The sequence below is a fragment of the Acipenser ruthenus genome, chromosome 45 (assembly GCF_902713425.1).
Source record: "Acipenser ruthenus chromosome 45, fAciRut3.2 maternal haplotype, whole genome shotgun sequence".
Lineage (NCBI taxonomy): Eukaryota > Metazoa > Chordata > Actinopteri > Acipenseriformes > Acipenseridae > Acipenser > Acipenser ruthenus.
The window spans coordinates 935,160-942,469 of record NC_081233.1 but is presented as its reverse complement, the minus strand read 5'-3'; positions in this window follow the sequence as shown (position 1 = coordinate 942,469).

Sequence of the window (7,310 nt, the reverse complement as noted above, 5' to 3'; positions counted from 1 at the left end):
AGAGATGTAAAGTTGTGTGTCGTCAGCATCACAGTGAAGATGTACATGGTGTTTACAGATAATCATGCCCAATGGTAGCAAGTATAAGGAGAATAGTAAGGGGCCAAGAATGGAGCCCTGGGGTCACCACAGGAGATAGTGGATAATTGTGATGCAGAGTCTACTATTGAAACAAAATTCTACCTGTCCGTAAGATATGACCTAAGCCAGTCTAAAACAGTTCCTGAAAGCCCTATCCAACTTTCAAGGTGATCAGTTAAACTAGCATGATCAATAGTATCAAATGCTGCACTTGGATCTAACAGAACCAGAATGGATATGTGACTGGAGTCTGCGCTCATTAGTAAATCATTCAGCACTTTGACTAGGGCAGTCTCTGTACTGTGACCAGATCTAAAGACTGATTGAAACTTTAAGTTCTTTATTATTATTATTATTATTATTATTATTTATTTCTTAGCAGACGCCCTTATCCAGGGCGACTTACAATTGTTATAAGATATCACATTATTCATTATTTCACATTATACAGATATCACATTATTTTACATACAATTACCCATTTTCTTGGTTATCACCCAGAAATATATTGCATTGGCCAGCTCCCACCTTCTCTAAAACCTTAGCGGCAAAAGGTAAATTGGATGGAGGTCTAAAGACACTAGACAGTGTTTCCTGGACATCTTCCCTAATTAAAACAAAGCGTTAGTGTCAACGCTGCAGTTCAGGGTGTTTTTATTGATGAATTAAAAATGAGTATCTGGTAATCTGTAAATAAACAATTAAAAAATAAAAAATATATATATTATGTAACCATAGGATGCAAACATAACACCAAATTCAAGTACTGTGTAAGGATTTTAAAACTGTTGCTTCCCTGACCTTGTAGCTGTTTAGCTTGTCATGTGACCCCAAATACACCCATGTGGGAGTGACTGGCTTTTCATAACTCAGAGTGCAGCTGTGACCTCGGAGGGATGATCAATAAGCTTAATAAGCTGTTTTGAGCCTGTGTACAAACCATAATCAAACCAATTCAAACTGGTTTAAAATCCCTTACTTTTGTTAAAAGTGACATGCTATAACTTCAGGTTCAGTAGTTCGGGACAAACACCAATCACAAAATGTTTTAGTACAAATATTTATTGTAGAGAATGCGGAGTATGCGATTTAACAGAAAAGTATGCTGTATATACACATTCATTTGGCATCAAACCTAACTTGGTTTGAGGGTTCGCTGCCTGGCCAACTGGACGAGGCTGAGACCCCCATTTGATAAAACATAAAAACTGTTATTAAGAAAGGTGGAGATGGGGAGGTGGTGGGTTACGATGAAATCAAAACGCAACTGAGAGATAAGTGAAGAGGGTATTTATAGTGCTAACAATTTAAATTAGCTAATGTGTAAATTGAATGATTCAATTTGGTGATGCGGAGATTGGTGTCTGACCCTCCTCCCGAACTTTAATTATAAATTTCATTTCAGTAGTTCGGGACAAACACCAATCACAAAATGTTTTAGTACAAATATTTATTGTAGAGAATGCGGAGTATGCGATTTAACAGAAAAGTATGCTGTATATACACATTCATTTGGCATCAAACCTAACTTGGTTTGAGGGTTCGCTGCCTGGCCAACTGGACGAGGCTGAGACCCCCAAAAAGAACAAGCCGGTCTCAATGCCACAATTAGAATTGAATATAGCCCACTTGAAGGTTTAGCCAACCTTTAACAAATGATCATCAGCACGCAGGAGAGGAAAACAAAACCCATTTTTGGGAAATAAACCTCTGGGAATCCATGGCTGATTCGATTGCCCTTCCTCCAGGCAGGCTACTAACACTTAAGAGCACATTTCTGTAAAAGCATTTTTTAGGCTCCATAATATTTGTTATAATGTAAACTTGGTAAGCACTGGAGGATCAACAACCTAACCGTTTGATAAGAGAGTCTGGAACTCAGTGGAAAAAAGCTGCTACGATTCTGAAGGAAGGACCGGAAAACTGCTGAAAAGGTGAAAAGGTGAAAGAACAAATGTTGGGTGACGATTGTTCAGTTTTCGTTAATAAACAGCGGGCCTGAGGGTGATGCGCCCTGAGAAAGATGGAGATGGACAAGAGAGAAAGGGGTCATATGGGCCAACATGGGAGTTTAATTTATAAACAAATTGAAAAGCTTTCTCTAATCTTCCTGGTCTGTTTTACTTCTTTTGAGCAGGAAGGAAAGGGTATCAGATGAGGGGATTGCTAGGTCAGAGATTAAGGGGTGAATCTGGGGGTTGAATTTGAGAGCGATGTAGACTCCCAGCACCTATGGGAACCCAAGAAGGCTAAGAGAAAGAGCTGTAAGGTTTTATCTAAAACAGGCAGGAGTAGCTGGAGCAGATGAGAGGCACCAAGAGAGTACGTTGATGGCAATAGGTAGGCAAGCAGGAGGAGAAAGAGATTCTGATAGTTGAAGCCCTTTCAGGATTAGTGAAATTTGTGAATTGCAGAGTGTAGAGCTGGGACACCGAAATTGAGTTGAGTTTGTAGAAAAACTTGATGCCGGAAATTCAAATCTTATAGCTCTGTTCTTAAGGGACATAAAATAGGATGACGCTACGGGCACTGAAAATGATGGAAAGGAATGTTGAATGCAAAGTGAAATTTTAAAGCAATTCCAGGATGACCAGTACATTTGCAGTGAGCGGGGAGTGATGCTGAGAAGAGTTGTTTCTTGAGCCTGCAGAAATCAGGGAATGTAGCAGGTGGCTCACATGAATGTCAGGTCTGAAAAATGAGGAATCTGAGTTTGCAGGAGGTCATCTTCAGAAGCCAATGCTCTGAATCTCTGCGTTTGGAAACAAGAAAGAGAATCGATTATATTCATGTGGCCGAGAATGTGTTGAGCTCTGAAAATGAACTGATGAGTAACAGATAAACAGGTAATCCTTCTGAATATTCTCATTATATGGTGGGAGAATGAACGATCTTGTTAAAGATTTAGACTGTAGGTGAATTATGTAAGTGGAGAAGAATGGATTTTGAGCCCAGGAAGACCCCCAAAAGGAGTGTGGCTACAGCAAATGGACACATTTTGCGCAATGACGAGGAGTGATCGGTTATAGGAATAATGCTGAATTCGTTGGGCCATGGAGCAGAAAACCAAACCATTTTCCCTTGTAGAATCCTCCAAAGCCAAGAGAGGGAGCTGCATCTTTGAACGGCTGAATGTCTTTGTGCAGCAGGAGACAGTTGTCGTAAAAGAAAGTACTGCCATTCCTTTCTTTTAGTAGGAGCTCCCACAGGCGGAGTTCCTTGCGAAAAAAAGGAACCAAACCATGAGTATGACATCATTGAGGGAATCGACAGAAAGGATCAAAAAGAGAGAAGGTAGGAGATAAAAGCTCTGCCTCGAGGATTTATCCTCATTGCGTGCAAATTGCAAAGCATATGACATGGTTTATTTAAATTTCCAGAAAGCTTTTGACAAAGTCCCACATAAAAGATTAATTTCTCATATTGAACGCAGTAGGGATTCGATGAAATGCATGCACGTGGATTAGGGAGTAGTTAACATGTAGAAAACAGAAGGCCTCCAGAGTATGCAGTATTGCGGCCCTGACTGATATTCAAAAAAATGGGAACGGTTTTGAAAGTGTTTGAATAAACTGCAGATAAGCTGAAAGAAGAAAAGCATCTCACAGAGAAGAGACCACTATGGGGTCATGCTGGACACCCATGGCGGCCAGGGAGGTCACTGCAGGGGCCTGCTGAATGCCTGCAGTGAGGGGAGGGTAACCTAAAGGTTACATTTGGAAGACCGCGGAGGTAAGGAATAGAAGGGGCTGTGGGGCCCTGTTGAAGCTCACAGCTGGTAGAAAACCATTTGACAGAGAAGGGAGCACTATGGGGGCCTGCTGGACGCCCATAGTGGCCAGCGAGGTCACTGCAGGGGCCTGCAGTGAGGAGAGGTAACCTGAAAGGTTATATTTGGAGGTGAAGGGAGCACTATGGGGGCCTGCTGGACGCCCATAGTGGCCAGCGAGGTCACTGCAGGGGCCTGCAGTGATGGAGGGTGGGGAACGCGGGAGCAGCCGCTCCCAACTGTAATTACTGATAAGAGGAGACATCAAAATGGAGCAAGGTAACCAGTGGTGTACTACAGGGATCAGTATTAGGTCCTCTGCTATTCCTAATCTACATAATGATTTAGATTATGGCATAGTAAGCAGACTTGATAAATTTGCACACGACACAAAAATAGGAGGAGTGGCAAACACTGTTGCAGCAGCGAAGGTCATTCAAAATGATCTAGACAGCATTCAGAACTGGGCAGACACATGGCAAATGACATTTAATCGAGAAGTGTAAAGTACTGCACACAGGCAAGAAAAATGTGCGTTATAAATATCATATGGAAGATACTGAAATTGAAGGAATCTTTGAAAAAGACCTAGGAGTTTATGTTGACTCAGATATGTCTTCACCTAGACAATGTGGGGAAGCTGTAAAAGGCCAACAAGATGCTCGGATATATTGTGAAAAGTTTTGAATTTAAAATCAAGGGAAGTAATGTTAAAAATGTACAAAGCATTAGTAAGACCTCACCTAGAATATTGTGTTCAGTTCTGGACACTTCATTAAAAAAAAAAAAGGATATTGCTGCTCCAGAAAAAGTGCAAAGAACAGCGACCAGAATTGTCCCGGATTTAAAAGGCATGTCGTATGCAGACAGGCCAAAAGAAATGAAGCTATTCAGACTTGAACAAAGACTACGCGGTGATCTGATTCAAGCATTCAAAATCCTAAAAGGTATTGACAAAGTCAACCCAGGAGACTTTTTGAACCAGGACCAGGGGTCACAAATGGAAATTAGACAAAGGGGCATTCAGAACAGAAAATAGGAGGCACTTTTTTTTTTTTTTTTTTTTTTTACACAGAGAATTGTGAGGGTATGGAACCAACTCCCCAGTAATGTTGTTGAAGCCAACACCCTGGGATCCTTCAAGAAGCTTCTTGATGATACTCCGAGATCAATAAGCTACTAACAACCAAACGAGCAAGATGGGCTGAATGGCCTCCTCTTGTTTGCAAATCCTCCCATGCTCCCATGTAGTTTAAATGGCCTAGGAGGGACAGAAGATTGCGTTTAGTAGGGGGGGGGGGGGACCGGACCGGACAGAAAAGTGGAAATATAAAAAATACAATCCCCTGAGGACAGGCTCAATGGGCATGATTTTAAATGTGTTTGATATATTGGCTTTAGCCAGTCATGCGTTTTTCCCAGCAATTTTGATTAAGAATATGGCGTGGTCGATTTGCATATTGCAGGGAGCAATCTTCATGAGGGACTGTTGATGCTGGGTGTGGTGGAGTTACGGTGAGCGGAAATGAAGGAAGTTACAGGCGGAATAGCACAGGTTCCTTCAATGAAGTTATTACAAATCTGGCAAAACAATCTCTGGATACAAATGCTCAAAACTGCCGATGAGCAAAAAGAAAAGCATTTCACAGAGAAAGAATCACTATGAGGGCCTGCTGGACGCCCATAGTGGCCAAAGATGTCACTGCAGGGGCCTGCTGGACGCCTGCAGTGAGGGAAGGGAACCAGAAAGGTTAGTTAGAGATGAAGGGAGCACTATGGTGGCCTGCTGGACGCCCATAGTGGCCAAAGAGATCACTGCAGGGGCCTGCTGGACGCCTGCAGTGAGGGAAGGGAACCAGAAAGGTTATAGTTGGAGGTGAAGGGAGCACTATGGGGGCCTGCTGGACGCCCATAGTGGCCAAAGAGGTCGTTGCAGGGGCCTGCTGGACGCCTGCAGTGAGGGAAGGGAACCAGAAAGGTTATATTTGGAGGTGAAGGGAGCACTATGGGGGCCTGCTGGACGCCCATAGTGGCCAAAGAGATCACTGCAGGGGCCTGCTGGACGCCTGCAGTGATGAGGGGGTGTAACCAGAAAGGTTACAGATGCATATTATACAACAGTGGAGGGTGTCAAAACCCCAGGACAGATCGCGGGAGCAGCCGCTCCTAACTGTAAAAACAAATCTCTGGAAACAAATGCTCAAAACTGCTGAAGCGCAGAAAGAAAAGCATTTCACATAGAAAGGATCACTATGAGGGCCTGCTGGACGCCCATAGTGGCCAAAGAGGTCACTGCAGGGGCCTGCTGGACGCCTGCAGTGAGGGGAGGTAACCTGAAAGGTTATAGTTGGAGCCAGAATGCTCAGGAACTGCTAAATGAGCCTTTGATTGACAGGTGCGATGGTCCTGCTTTCGGATTTTTCCGGTAGTAGAAGCGCTTCGTGGAGATGCAGTCGGTGCGGGCGAGGTGTTTCAAGTCCGCTTATAATACGCGGAAATTGGGCTAGCTTCTTGAGTCGTGGGTTGGAATTTGTAAAAACACCCATACTGACATGGGTTGGGCTTGTTTTGTCGTGATACTTGGCAACACTGGGTAAAGCAACGATCAGTGCTGACGTCATAGCGCCTGCGACGGGAAGGATGAAATAAAGTAAACTAATTCTCCTTACGTGCTGTAGATTTGAATGGGATGTTGTTGCTACGAAGATAAAGCTGGAGCCGGGAGATCGTCCAGTCTCTGATGTAAGGAGTTGCGGAGGAACGAGTGGCCAGGCGGGAGCCACAGCAGACAGGAGAAGCAGACATCTGGGCAGAGAAGTTTGGAGTGGTAATACCGCCGACCGAAGTTGTGGTGGAGTTGGCCCGGGAAGGGCTGGTTGAACTGGTTGCGTGGATCTCGGCTCCGGGGAAACAGCAAACAGATCATCATACGTCGAAACGGAATAATCCAGAATGCAGCCCATGATGCGTGCATGTACGATGAAATCAAAACGCAACTGAGAGATAAGTGAAGAGGGTATTTATAGTGCTAACAATTTAAATTAGCTAATGTGTAAATTGAATGATTCAATTTGGTGATGCGGAGATTGGTGTCTGACCCTCCTCCCGAACTTTAATTATAAATTTCATTAAGTGTCACGGAACTCATAATAACACACTATACAATTGGAACACGCAGTTTTTTTCTGATAAGCACGCACCGCGTGTGTGGGGCAGGGTACACACTGTTCCAGTTAAATGGCATGAGCTCTTATTATTTCATCAGCCTTTGTTCCTTTTCATTATACAATCCGTTACTTATGCTTCCCATTTAAATGAAGTGAGAAATCATTGAAACTGTAAACATTGTGTGATTTTCCTGTGTAAGCTCTGAATCAACGCAGGGTTAATGAACTCTTAACATCAAGCTGTACATGGCTGGTGCACATCAGTAGTTTGCAATCACCAGTCTTGTCGTTCA